We start from the raw sequence: 14,359 nt of genomic DNA on the forward strand, positions 1-14,359 counted from the left end.
ACAGCTGTGTGATAGCCTGATCAATTTTATGATTGCCATTTGGGTGATGGCCTCCTGCTGCATTACTCCAGCTTTTGGGGTTAAGAAAAAGGAGAGCAAAAATCTGAGCCTCTGCTCATTTGCCCCAGCTTGAGGATAAGGTGAAAACACCACAGATGATTAGCTGTATTTATTTTTTTTATCTTGTATCAGTTTTCAAGATTTAAATAATCTCTTACAGCGTTTTCAGTGACAACCCTGGAAGTATAAATATAGAAACCACAGACAGTTCTCTGGAGACTGAAGGCCTAATATGTGAATAATCTCACCTCCCACTTCGTAACAATATCACAGGGGAAAAAGGTGCATTATGCATGCCCACAGCCTTGCTTCAGCGGTGTCTAGCCTGGTGTGTGAAGCATGTGTGTAAATATTTTAAGGGTAATCTCAAGCCACCAGCGTGGGAGAGCCTACACAAAGCAGGTGGCGGGACTCCCACTGGGGTTTCAATGTGCCCCGTGTCCAGAACCCTGAGCATGCCGGGGCTGGGCAGGAGACTTGTGCTGTTAGTGCGAGGTGTGTGGCTCACCACAACTCGGAAGCGTTCATCTTTTTTATGTGCTGATAACTTGTGCTTTTAAGTATGCTGCGGACTTAACAGATGAGATAATACTTAAAAACATGGCACTCTGCTTTACCCTCAGCAAACATCTCTGGAGCATGACATCGTTCTCAGAGTGGTAAAATCCAGCTAAGTTGCCAAGTTGTTGGAATAATAATGGGATTAAAGGGGATGTTCCAAACTATAGAGGCCAAGGCTTTTGTTCTTTAATTCTTTTGCTTAAATACAGCTGTAGGATGTGTTATGGATAACTTTAGCCTGGGTAGGGATCTGGACCGCTGGGGCATGAGAAGCATGCCCTGCCCTTTGGCTGTTCTTGGTGGGGAGGAGAGCAAGTCTAGCAAGGCCTCGTGTTTTTCCTGTACACACACACCTCATCAAAATGAGCTGTGCTCTCGGAAGCACCGGCTTGTCAGGGCAGTGCTGTCTGTGCTGGCACAGATGGACCAGCGAGGGGAGAAAATTGAAGGTAAAGCTCCTTTTTCCAGTTCAGGGGGTGAACACTCCTCTGGGGGAATGGGGCATAAACCAAATCAAACAAACAAAAAAGCATGCTAAAAAAGCTACTTTTGAGTCAGTCCTAATTTTCTGGTGTCACTTGTCCATCTGGTACAGAGAGGACTTTGTGAGTGGCCTCCTGAATAGCACTGGCCAGGTTTCTTTGGATAGAAGCTGTTAGATCTGTCTGCATTGGTGTAACAGCATTTCAGAAAGTGGCTCCTTGAGATTAAGTCAAATGAGTATTGCTGCTGAATTAAATGGATGCCAAGGTCAGACAGTGATTTGTGTCCAGCGCTAATTGACGTGGGCTCTGCTGAACTGGATGCTGCTCCAGGATTGCTTGCTCAGTGCCACGCTACAACGGGAAAGCTGAAGCAGAAGGTTAGTCAAAGAGGGTGGTGCTTTTGCATGTGGGAAGCAGTAGCCACTGAGGCTAAACAGTTGAGAAAAGGACTTCTGGTAAATGGAAACAGATGCACCTAGCTCCTGTGTTTTGGATGCTGACCAGCTTGGGATGCTTCTGCACTGGAGGAGCTAGCAGCTCCTGGAGCAGCTAACCCAGCTCCTGTAACCTGGCTGTTTTTGTGCTACCCTTGCTGGTTTCTTGGAAGAGGAAATGGGAACTTTATGAAGTCTGGGAGATGTAGTACAGAGACACAGTGTAAGTGCTTTAGTTCTGCATCTTAATCTATCTGGATGTGCTGAAAGCCTGTGAGCAACCGCTGAGAACAGAAGTCATGCCTGAAGAACAAATCACTCGTAGAGCACTTGTCATCAGCACATCTCCAAGGGCTTTATAAATGAGGCTGCTTTCCTCATTTCTCCTTCACAACTGAGGAAACCGGTACTGAGAACAACAAGAGGAACTGATGGACCAGGCTGGAGCCAGGACCAGAGCTCATCCATCCTGAGACACAGGAGGAGAGCTGTCCCTGTTTTGGAGCTATGGAAGTGGCCCAGTAAAGGTGTTGGAGAAGTCGCTGTGGCGTGTACTTGCCTGCTGGCTCTGTGCAGCCCCCAAGATCACAGCACTACATCAGAAGGTGAATGGTTCTTGGGTTCCCTTACTAGCAGCTCTACTCCTACCATCTCTTCAGGATTGTTTCTGCTGTTACGAAGGTGATAAAGCAGGCTGGTTACAGAGCTCTGTCAGGAAACTCTGTCCTGGGGGCAGGCAGTTTGTTTTTCGTAGAATCATAGAACATCCCGAGTTGGAAGGGACCCATAAGGATCATCTAGTCCAACTCTTGGCACCGCGCAGGTCTACCCAAAAGTTTAGACCATGTGACTAAGTGCACAGTTCAATTGCTTTTTAAATTCAGACAGGCTTGGTGCAGTGACTACTTCACTGGGGAGCCTGTTCCAGTGTGCAACCACTCTCTCGGTGAAGAACCTCTTCCTGATGTCCAGCCTAAACTTCCCCCGCCTCAGCTTCACACCATTCCCAGGGGTCCTGTGGTCCTATCACTGGTGTTCATGGAGAATAGGTCCCCTGCCCCTCCTCTGCCCCTCGCGAGGAAGTTGTAGACTGCCATGAGGAGGTCCCCCCTCAGCCTCCTCTTCTCCAGGCTGAACAGGCCCAGTGACCTCAGCCGTTCCTCATATGTCTTCCCCTCTAGGCCCTTCACCATCTTCGTTGCCCTCCTCTGGACACTCTCCAGCAGTTTAATGTCCTTCTTGTACTGTGGTGCCCAGAACTGCACACAGTACTTGAGGTGAGGCCGCACCAGCGCAGAGCAGAGTGGGACAATCACCTCCCTCGACTGACTAGCGATGCCGTGCTTGATGCACCCCAGGATACGGTTGTCCCTCCTGGCTGCCAGGGCACACTGCTGGCTCATGTTCAGCTTGCTGTCAACCACAACCCCCAGATCCCTCTCTGCGGAGCTGCTCTCCAGCGTCTCATCGCCCAGTCTGTACGTATAGCCAGGGTTGCCCCATCCCAGGTGCAGGAATCGGCACTTGCTTTTGTTGAACTTCATGTGGTTGGTGATCACCCAGCTCTCCAATCTCTCTTCTGCAGATTACCTTCCTCATGGTGAAAATGATGCTCATATTGCACAGCCTAGCCGTAGTTCCTCATAGAAATGCCCGAGTCCAGGTTCTTCCACATATACCTGTCCCCATGATGTGTGATCACTCCGGCACCTGGAGGGAGATCCCAGCTGCTTCTTGGGATCCTCTCTGAGGTGCCCAGGATCCATGACTGCCTTGCCAGTGTATGTAACATGCTGTGCTCTTCTGAAGATGTTTTCCCTCAGGGTGATGTTCTGATCTCTCACGTGTGGGACCACAGAACTGAGGAGGTGTGGAACAAGGTAGGAGAGCAGATTTGGGTGAAGTTTGGCCTCCACATTATGTAAGGAGTCTGTGGCACTGCAGGGACCTGAACCCAGCATCCTTGTTACCAAGCCACCACCCTGCACCATGAGCCTGCTTGGTTTTGCCCCGAGCCTTGCGTTACGGCCCTGCCCCTCAAGTCTGGGATTTAATGATGTCATTTCCAAAAGTTTTGATTGATGGCAAGCCAGAAGGAGATTAGAAGATCCTACAGCATGTTAACAAATCACCCCATTGATTTATCTGCAATGAAGATCACCCTAAACGAAGTGCTCTGATTTATCCATCTTTACTTCATACTGGTAACAGGAGGGACTGATTTAGTGATGCCGGGCCCAGCCGTTAATGTGCTGTGTTCATAAATTGTGCTGCACATGTGTTGAACTGGGATTTATAAACCCCAGTTAGGCTTCCTGACTTCACCCCGTCACTGGGATCCTGGGCACCTTGCAAGTTTTCAGAGCTGTATGAAGCCTTGCCAGGTAGAGGAAGGCACAACCCTACCAGGGATTTCTTCTCTTGGAGCCTGGGAGTGCTCTGTGCCTTGGGGTTTGGGGAGCCGATCACCTTGGGCTCCCCTTGCTGGTTCCCCTTGCTCATTCACAAGGCAGCAGAAGGAAGACAAGGGTGGATGCAGAGTCATCTCTCATGGCTGGATGGGGGCGAAGGGAGGGAGCTGGGCTTTATGCAGCCGTCTGCAGTAATGGCTGGTTCTTTTATTGTCTGCTGCTTTATGTTTAGTTGAGTCACAGGAGATCAGTGTGGGGAAGGGGGAGATGCAGAATTTAAAGCGAGAAGGCTTTGCAGGAGTCCTTCAGTCTGACTTCCTGAATTATTCAGGACGTGGTATTTTGCCTTGTAACTCTCACAATGCAGCTAATAACTTTGTAACTGAGCTAGGCAAGTGTGAAGGGATTTGAGCATCCTCTCCTCACCCCACCCCCCAAATTTGCTCTCAGATACATGCTGCACAGGAGTTCTGTGAGGTACGAAACACAGCTGTGCCTTTGCCCTGCAAAGCTGTGAGCTCTCCACTTTTGTGATCTTTTTACTTTATATCAGTGCTGGGCTGTAAGAATCAGCAAGTTGTACATTAGAGATGTGTAATTCCTGGTTTTCCGTGAGGACATCTGAGGTGCAGGAGATTCTTCTGTGCAGCAGGCATACTTAAATGCATCAGCTGCATTCACAGCTGCAGGTGGGCACTGGTATGCTTTTAAAAAGGAAGATGGCTTTGGCTGCTGGAACCAAGTAGAATTTGAATTAGATTAGCAATTAAACCCAAGTACCCCCCACTACGCTCTTCTCAGTGCTAGGTAATGTGAGATGAAACCTTTATTATAATTATGGTGACATGAGTTTTAAAACTTTATAATGCATGTAGTGATGCTCTAAAAATGACCTCCTGCATGCTTAGATCAATTAAGCTATTACTATTTCTTATGTCTAGATTAATCGATCATAAACAGAGCTGCAGGAGGGCTGAGGAAACTATCCACGTTGAACGTTCTCCTGAGACTCCTCTCTGGACAGGTTGCCTGAATTCCCGTGACTTACCAACCCACTTCTGCCCTGCCTGCGGTCTGGTCCCATGATATACGGCAGTCGGGATAGCTGTACAGCCCACTCGGTGTCTGTGAGTACAGATGAACTTCTTCACTCCCTCCAACAGAAGAGGAGTGTTTGTGCCCAAAAGAATCACCAAATATTTGCCTTTATTAGCCAAGCCAGACAGCAGGCTTGGCTAATAAAGGCTACATAAAAAAAAAAATCTGGAAAACCTTTAGAGAAATAGAGGCTGAAGAGGGAGAACGTTGCGATTAAGAGAAAGTTGCCTCGGAACAATGGGTTGTAGCTGTCAGTGAACACTGCTGCCAATTTTATCATTTGCTAGGAACATCCAGTCTTGCAGAGAAATACTCATCCTTTCCTTTTCTGCCAGTTATCACCTCTGCCAGTTGCACTGTTTACAAGTCTGCTTTTGTCTGTAGAGCCAATGTGATAACCCTCTTCTGCTTAGCAACTGCAGGGAAATCTGGGACAGCCCTGCTTTTACTTACTGAGACTCAGCATTAAACGTTGGAATGAAATCCTGGTTTTCGTGATATGATAGCAAAATTCCTACTGACATCAGGAGAGGTAATACGTGTCCAGTGATGTTTTCTAGTTTTTTATGAAAAAGTCAAAGTTAAGGCTAATCTGATCTCAAGTGATGTCACTTAAATGAAATTATCGCTTTGTTTATACAGCAGGTCTTAGGTCCCAGAGCAGATGGGGTCATCGTGTAAAGGGCTGGACAAGGCGGTATTGAACAACAGGCTCTGCTTTGGAGACCTTATCAGCTCAAGTCACAAGTCAGGAGGGTGCTTAGTGCGTGTCCAACCCCGGAGCCCGCAAATAGCTCCTGTGACTTCAGTGGGAGTGTTCACATGCCTAACCTTAAATAAGTGCTGAAGTACCCAAGGCACTCTAACTGAAGAGCCAATACACAATCTTTCTTGAATTTTGGTTTTCACTCTTCTTCTAGCTCCTGCCTGCCCTGACCTTCTGCAAGCCTGCGGAGGGCTGATAACTGTGTTCTTGTAGATGGGCTCAGCCAGTGCACTTTTAACATAGCAATGAAGCTGAGCTCAAAAAAACAAAATACAGAACATCCTCAAACCCCACAGGCTGTGCTTCCCTGCTCTTGGGAATTTCAGATGGATAAAGCTGTTGGAAAGAGCACTCGGACTGTAAAATGTAACTGTAGGATCTTGGTCTTTATAAATAATAACTATAATAAGCCTTGGTCTCTTCTTGGCACACACAACAAAGAGCAGAGGATCTGGTAGAGCCTTCCAAAACTGTCCCAGGCAGAGCGAAAGGAAAGACAAGGAGATGTGCAAGACAAAAATGCCACTTGAAGGGAGCACAAACCTAATCTTGTTGATATTTCTCTCACTGTACGTCTGACAGAAAGGCTTCTATTAGTTTTTAAGTGCTTTGATAAGCAGTAAGGAGATATTTGTTTTCTTCTGCTGTTGGCTCTCTCCCCCCGTATTATTTACCCATTTACTTGATTTTCCCACTCTCCTTTCATTTTCCTTTTAAATTTTTACCTCATGAGGCACATTAAAGATGTCATCACAAGCTCCATGCGTGGAGACAGGAATGAACTCCTTAATGTTTTGGACGCGATAAATCGTCATTCAGTGGCACTGCCAGGCAGTTAGAGGAGTAGGGAATCGCCATTTCCTTAGTGAGAACATCTGCAGAAAGCAGCCCGTAATCCTGCCACGTCAAACCCGGACACTGAATCCTTAGTGAAGGTGTTGAGTAAGGGTACTGTGTTCTTTTCTTTAAAAAATAAAATAAAATACATGCAGTGCTAGAACTCTATCAGCTTAGAAAGGAAACCCTTAAAAATAGCTTTGCCTGTTTCAAGCCAGCTGACTTTCTCGTTTGCTGCGCTGTATCTTGTAAAATGTTAACTGGGATTTTAAGAAGTCGACACTGCTTTCTTTGATGTGTTTGCCTGCTTTCTGCATTCCTGGGGCAATTAATTGCAAATATTGATGGTGAGTGTTTGTTGGGGAGATAAAAACAAGTACCCTTCCTTTGAAAAGTTGCAAGTAGGGATGGAAGCTTTCCTCCTGCTCTCTGATTCCTGCAAGTTGTACTTGCAGAGACCACATAGGAGTCCAGAAAGCTTGAGCTCCTTTCCTCTTAACCGTTTGTTTCACATCAAGGGAGTTCTTTAGGTGTGCTTTTACCGATGGCTTCCTGATGCCTCGCTGCAGAGACGCTGTGGGAAGCTCCCACATGGCAATTCCTCCAGGAGAGCAGTGGGGCAGGTGTCTGCGTGGGGTGGCGAGGCACAGCACAACTGATCAGGGAGCCTGGATTCTCGGAGCTGCCACTTTTCTCCTCTGGGCATCCCTCCTCGCAGAGCCTGCTGCGTTTGTGGCCTAGTTTTAAGGAGATGTTTCTGACAGCAGTGGCGAATGCTGACATTTTCTCCCCCCTCCTCGTTGGGTTTGAGCTGAACACCAGCGCAGGAGGAAGCTGGGGGCTGCGGGTGCTGCATCCCAGGGTCTTCTTGGTAAACTCTGAGGTGGTTAATGGTCACTTTTCCCATTATTTCTATCAGAAAGTAGTTTCTGCCTCATCCTTCTAGTAATAGGAACATGAAAATTTCCGCTCCAAGTTTACTTATGGTCTTTTTATTCTTCCGTGTTTATTTCTAGTCCCTGATCTTGACTGGCTGTTGTCTTCCTTGGTGTTTGCCTTGGAGGTATTTCTGGATTGCAGCAATGACCCCTCTCAGCCTCTGCTTAAGCTAAAAAAAAAAAAAGCCAGCCACGCTGGTCTCCTCATGGAGGAATCTCCCTTACCCTGGTTGTCCTGGCAGCATCTGGCTTCTTAGGTCAGTGAGCGTGGCCAAGAGGGGCCCACACAGCACCCACCGTGGTCTGCTCGGTTCTCGCAGTTTCTGGGCTGTTTAAAACAGCTTTGCCTGGCTCGGGAGCAACGTGTGAGTTCATTACCTCCGTGGCTTTGGTTTAAAACAAAACCCAACAACTGTGCACTGACTGCAGAGGCATTTCCTTCTCTGTGCAGGGCAAGGACCGGGATGTGATTCCCTTGGGAGCCAAAGGGTGGAAGATGCATTGGGACTGCCTGGGTGCTGCATGGCACCTGGCTTCTTCCTTACTGCTCAGAGCCCATGTGAGCACGAGAGAACGGGGTGAGGAGGCAGAAGGGCCAGCCTGGAAGGGGTAGCAAGTTGGCAGGAAAACCAGAACAATGCTGCTGGGAAAAATCTGGGAAAACCTGGCTGTGATCTGCGGAAACGGTGGGTGAAGTTGCTGCGCCGTTTAAAGGTGAGGAGAAAGTAAGTGCTTTGCCGCAGCTGGAAAACACAGGACAAAATTTTTGTCAGCGTAACAGAGAAATTGATGGCCCTGCGTGGCCTTCTGCCAGCTGAAGATCAGGCCTAATATTTGTTTTCCAAGTAAAAGGGTTCAGTCAATCTTCCAGCCTGCCTGCAGAACAAAGGAGTGAGACAGATTTAATGCTCATTCTGTTAATTGCCCGATGGCCATTCTTGCAGCATGGATCTGTGTTTACGTGCCAGAATAATTTGGGTTTGTGTCTGACACAGGAGATGTGACTTGTGGAAGGACTTCGGTCTGGGCTGTTACCCCGGGAGGACTGGGGAAATGAGGGCAGATCCTCCCTGCCTGTTCGGTCTGCAACTGGAAACAGTGTTCAGGGAGGAGCTGTTCCCCAGTGACGGGCGGAGAGGTGAGTGACATGTACGCCATTTGTAAAGCTGAGGGAGAGGAGGGGAAAGGGAGAAGAGAAGGGACAGGAAGGTCCTGAAGGGTTTTTCTTCAGCCTTTTCTTCAACCTGGCTTAATTAAGTTGACACGTCAACTTAAATTATCTGGTTTCAAAGAGCACCCATCCCAGACCTCTGATGCACTCCTAGGACAGTGACTGGGGGGTGACCTACACAGCTGGGGACAGAGAGGAGTACAGTTGGGGACAGAGGGAGGGTGTTGGGATGCAGGGCTTTGTGCCAGGGCTGTGCTGTCCCCGATCTGTGACTGCATGCAATCACCAGCATGGGGTTCACCCCTGTTCTCCGTACTGTGTGTTTGTGCTCTGGTGTGTCATGTCCAGGTATCTTGGACTTAAACTGTGGTTTTCTGCAATGCTCCTAATTTGAGTAAGGTTTAAATCGGAGTCTCATCTGGATGTCAAATGGTTAATGGAACAAAGCGAACACCTGCGTCTGCAGCCTTGTCCCCTCCGATGCAGCTGAATAGCATTTCACGATGGCAGGGAAATAATTCAGCAAAAGCAGGCCGTGCTCCGTGGGAGATGAATGAAGCTCAAGTGAAGTGGAGGTCACTCGTGTTAATCTGAAGCAAATAGGATTGTGGGACAAGGGGAAGAGGGCGAACCTCCTTTTATGTACAAATTCTATAGCTTAGAGACTTAGGAAACACTTCATAGTAAACATTTGCAAAGTAGCCATGTCATTAACCTTCTCCGAGGGGAGAGACGAATGCTTTTCCTGCTTCGTTTTGTGCAGGTCTCGCATTTTGGTACGTATGCAAATCCTGCTGGGTGGCAGTGTCTCATACAAATAAGCTGGAAATGCAGAGGCAGCCACGCAAGCGAAATGGCTTGCCTTCCCCTGCAGCTGCAGCAAGACTTTTATCATGGGAGGAGCCAGGAGAGGGGCAGGTTTGTTTGTAAGGAAGCATCAGGAAGAGAGAAGAAAACTAGGAATCCTCCTAAAATGCTTGCATGGTGGCAGAAAGCCCTGCATCCATGCTACAGTGCTACCCTGTATTTTTGATGACCTAATAAGCATCCAGCACGGTTTTATTTTTCTTTGTCCTCATCCAAACTTCTCAAGGCATGGGAATACATGAGCAGCTCATGGCTGTGGGGAACCGGGGAGGTGACGTTTGGGAAGAAGAGGTGATCAGCACCCTTCTGAGATCAGGACCAAAATGACTGTGGAAGATAATACAGTTATGAATCACAAGCAGGCAACTTCGTAGGGCCATTGGCTGGGTGTTGTAAAGATGCTGTGCAACAGCTGGGTGTCACACGGTGCTGGCGTTCTCTGTCCCGTGGGCAGGGTGGGGCTCTGAATCAGTTTTTTCCTGCTGTGTAACATGAACTACTGATATGCCTGTATAGCATTGTCCCAGTTACAAGCCGCCTTTGTCTCTGATCTCTTTGCAATGTTTCTTTGTGAGTTAGGTAGGCATCAGGCACTTGTATTTTCAGGAATAAGTCCCCAGGTCTATCTTCGGCTGGGCTTTCCCTTCAAGTGTGCCAGGGGCGAGTATCAATTCTCATGATTGGTGATAGTAAAACAAAGAGAAATCAGACTGGAAGCTGATAAAAGTCCCCAAGGATGTGAACTTCGTTTCCGCCAGACCTTTCTGGGGTCAGGGCTCATTTGGCCCTCGTGCTGGAGCACACCTGCAGTGCTGCCTGTCCACTGAAGTTGAGGGGAGGCTCAGGAGGTGCCTGGAGCCCCGTCTGGCAGGCAGGGCAAAGGGGTAGCTTGGCACTCTGGGTTGCTGCTGTGTGTAGGTGCAGTCAGCCGCAGCTTGAGCTGGCTCCCTGCTGTCAGCGAGGTGAGACAGAGGGAGCAGTGCAGTTGCAGCCTCACACGTGCCTCACTGGACCCATTCCCTCTTGCTCTGTGATCTTTATTTCGTAACGTGCAGCATGACTGCATGTGATGCTCTGGCTGCGGACTGCGTTGTCACATTGAGAATGAATTGCCTTGGAGCCTTTGGTCCAGCTCCTGGGCTGTTTCCTACTCAGTCTAGGAAAGATGGGATTTTCACGTGATTTCAAATCTTAGAGCTCTGGTGAACGTATAAACCGTGTTTCTCTGTTCGTTCCTTGCTGCTTTTGATCCCTTTTCCGTTATCTCAAATGCCTTTGGAAACTTCATTTTCAAAGCAATACGCAATCTCTCAGGCCCCCGCTAAGTCGACTTTCCTTGTGTGAGCATCATACTTTGGTAGGAAATGTGACGTTGGTTTGAAATGTTTGGCAGGCAAGGCAGGGAAAAATACATCCGAGTTGTTAAGGGAGAGAATGATGTCTTTTACCTTCAGAGTTTACAGATGTTTTTCCCCTTTTCATCTGCCAAACACCAGGTATTTCAGCATTGTCTGTGTCCGGAGGGTGTCTGTCTTGGCAGGGATTACCTTGGGCATGTAGCCTGGGTGATGCTGCTGTGGGCACCTCCTGGGCACTCTGGCTCTGCGGCTCAGGCCTTCTGTGTGCTCTGCTTTGGGTCAGTTTTAGCATTTCTCCTCCGGTCACTCAGGAACTGATTGTGCTGTGGGAGACTTTGGTATTTCATTCTGTAGCTGTTCATCCTCTTGTGGACTGCAGCTTTCAGGAAGAACCTGGGTTGGACTCTTCCTTCGGTAACTGGAAACCTTCCTTTTGCAGAGATGACGTCCTATTGCCTGCTCCTGGAAGCTCTGCCTAGGTAGAGTGACAGCAGTGGGTTTTGGGGGTGAGTTCTCAATCAAACACTTAACGTTTGCTGAAGATTAAGCAAGTTAAACTCAGCTTTTTCCCTGACCAGACCATCACCCTCTAAAAGCAATCTGTAGACAAAAACCTGTTTTATTGTGGCAGTTTTCCCAGCTGGTAGGTTCTGGGTGTGGAACCAACTCTTTAACATTTTGTTTTCACAGCCTGCACTAGTTTGTTTCCCTTCCATTCCCCCCCCCATAACACAAGTAATGCTTTCCTTTCCCCAGCTTCGCTGTGATGCAGAAGAGAGTGTGTGGTTGCTGCTTGTTTTTGCAGCTTTCATCAGAAGCAGAATTGGACTCCAGCCATTGCAGCACGTTGGTTTTACTCATGTCCATTATAATTTTGAAGGCTGCAGCAGTTGCTTTCTCGAGGTGCCAGGTCATTTCATCTGAAATGGCAAGTGCCGGGTGCTTCCCAAAACAGGTTTATTGTGAAAAGGAGCACTGGGAAGAGTCTTGGGTCTTCCTTTCCCTCCCTCTGCTGTTGCAGGCAGCCGTGTCCAGGGGTACTTTCCGTGAGCATTTTGTGCCATACTGAAACCACTGGGTTTTGTGCCCCATCGTGGGGCTGTTCCCCTCTCTTTGTAGGTGGAAGCCATCTCCTAGCTTATGGTTTAAACTGATGGGCAGCCTACACCTATTGCCCACATCATCAAGGAGGAAAAGCGGAATGCAAAGGCTGTATTTTAATTAGACCACAATTTAATTAACACACCTGTGAATACAGCCAGGCTGCACACTGTGATTTTCTTGCTCATTCCCATTTCTTTGGGGATTTGTTACCAACCTTCCTCTCTCTGGAAGGAACGTGGAAGCCAGGAATTCTGAGCTCTGTCTCTAGCAGTGCCATTGATTCGCTTGTGACCTTGTGCAAGTCCCTTTGGGTTTTGTTTGTAGGGCTTTAGTTTGTTGGAAAGAAATAAAAATGCTTCCCTTGCTTCTCAGCCTTTACTGGGAGCCCTAATTAACACTTAGGAAGCAAGGGGCTTTAGGCTACAGGGTGCTGCAGAAGTGTATTGCTGTCGGAATACAATTAATAAGTAATAACGCATATGGCACAGGAGTTCCCGAACTGCATATTGCGATGGTTTATTTTCACGATTTGTTTACTGCATGCAGTCTATATGAGTCACACTGTATATCTTATTTTTTATTGCTGTTGGAGAAACCTTGGGTAGGCAACATTAATATTGTGCCTCCTGAAGCGCTCACTAAGTGGTGCTACGATCCCAGGCAATGGGAAACTGGTACTGCTGTGTCCTGCTGGTTCTTTGGCTGCCACTTCTCAGCCTCCAGCTCCCCCATCACAGCCCTGTTCCCAAAAGGATGGGTCAGTTCTAACCCAGCAGTCTGACCTCTCGTGTCAGACCATAGGCTTTTACCCAGAGAAAACCCAGCGCTTCCTTTAGGAAGTTATTGCAGTAGTGGTGTATTTCTTCTAGCCAGCCTTTGTTCTGTTGCTCACTATGCTTTTGTTTAAAATAAATAATAATGAAAAAGACTCAAACGCCCACTTATTTCAGTTTCTTTTGCTGCACAGGTACATACGGTGTTTGAGATGCATCTTAACCTTCCCATTACCAAACTACAGGCACTGAGGTTTCCTGAGCGTTCTCTGCAATATGAATTATCTGGGCTTTGAATTCTCTTGTGTTATCTCTTTGCTAACTCTGTGCAGTTGGACCTTGCCCTTCTTCAAGAGCGAGCACCCCAACACCACTGCAGCCTGGTAATGACGTTTGGTCACTTTTATCATCAGGAGTGTGCAGATGCCTACCTGGGAGAGTTTAGGATCTAGGCCTCCTGCTTTGAGGTGGCTCTCTGCAGGATGAATATCGGTTTCTGGCTCCAAATAAAAGGTTGCTTAAGGTGAGGAAACAAACAGGAGGAGGTTACCGAATGGGGAGAGGACAGAAGGGAAAGCAGAGGTGCGCTGGGTGCTGTGATCTCAAGGAAGGTTAATGTCTGTGTCTGTACAAGAAAATAAGAAGAGCTTGCCCTACAGGCTGTTAATTGCAAGCGTAGAAGGATGAGTTTGGCGCCCTGTCAAGGACAGTCGTGGAAAGAGAACACAAATCCTAAGCCCATGTGGCTCAGCAATAAAGTGTCTCTGCTCTTTCCAGAGCCTGTGTCAAGGAGACTTTCTCCATCTGAGCTTGTTTTTGGTGCACTTTTGGATGTGTTTCATCCTCTGTGCTCCAGTCCTGTGCTCCTCATCTCTCAGCAGCCTTCGTCTGTCAGCCTTGTCAGTTAGATTGGCATGTTCCCACTGTTGCTAGCTTCTCTAATTTTGCCAGGCTTCTTTCACAAAGCCCCCACAAGTGTAATTATTGCCCTGACAAGGACAGGTGCTACAGGGCTCTCCTTCAGTGGGCTGAGCTCGTTAGGCCCATGGGCTCTGCTAGTCAACTTGCCATTTGGGGGGAGCAGAATAAGCAATGTGTCCTGCAAATGCTTTTTGACTTCTGCTCATTCGAGGAAATAGTCTGTGGTGCAAACTGTGCACATCTGAGATCCCTTTGCTTCTCTCTCCCAGGAAAACTGGATAAATTATAAATACTGATGTCTGTCCTCCCGATGGCTATCATGCAACTGTGGTGATAGGTGTGAGATCACTCATGGCAGAGCCATTCCTTCTGGCTGTCAGCACCGTCTGCAAGGTATCTGGGCATCTGAGTCCTGAAACTTTCTTTGCAGCTGCAGACCTTAGAAAGTGAGGTTTCAGGGGCTCAGATGGACTTTTGAGGAAGAAACCAATGTATATGTTGGAGATAATATATATGTATTTATTCATTTACCTCCGCCTATCCAGGTAACAGAAGCATCATGGAAAATCTGAGCT

At 47.9% G+C, this 14,359-nt stretch overlaps 1 protein-coding gene across 3 annotated transcripts in view; it reads left to right on the top strand.

The window, feature by feature from the left end:
• Window positions 1–14,359, top strand: part of PAK3 (p21 (RAC1) activated kinase 3) — a 180,396-nt gene that overhangs the window by 82,345 nt on the left and 83,692 nt on the right. Inside the window, exon 2 of one of the 3 annotated variants that reach the window (XM_083797399.1) lies at window positions 8,586–8,728. The exons of the other annotated variants lie outside the window; for them this stretch is intronic. The gene's annotated coding sequence lies outside the window, so the exon portion shown is untranslated. The remainder of the gene's footprint in view (window positions 1–8,585; window positions 8,729–14,359) is intronic. 3 annotated transcript variants of the gene reach the window in all.

This window comes from Anser anser, assembly GCF_964211835.1.
Source record: "Anser anser genome assembly, chromosome: 13".
Lineage (NCBI taxonomy): Eukaryota > Metazoa > Chordata > Aves > Anseriformes > Anatidae > Anser > Anser anser.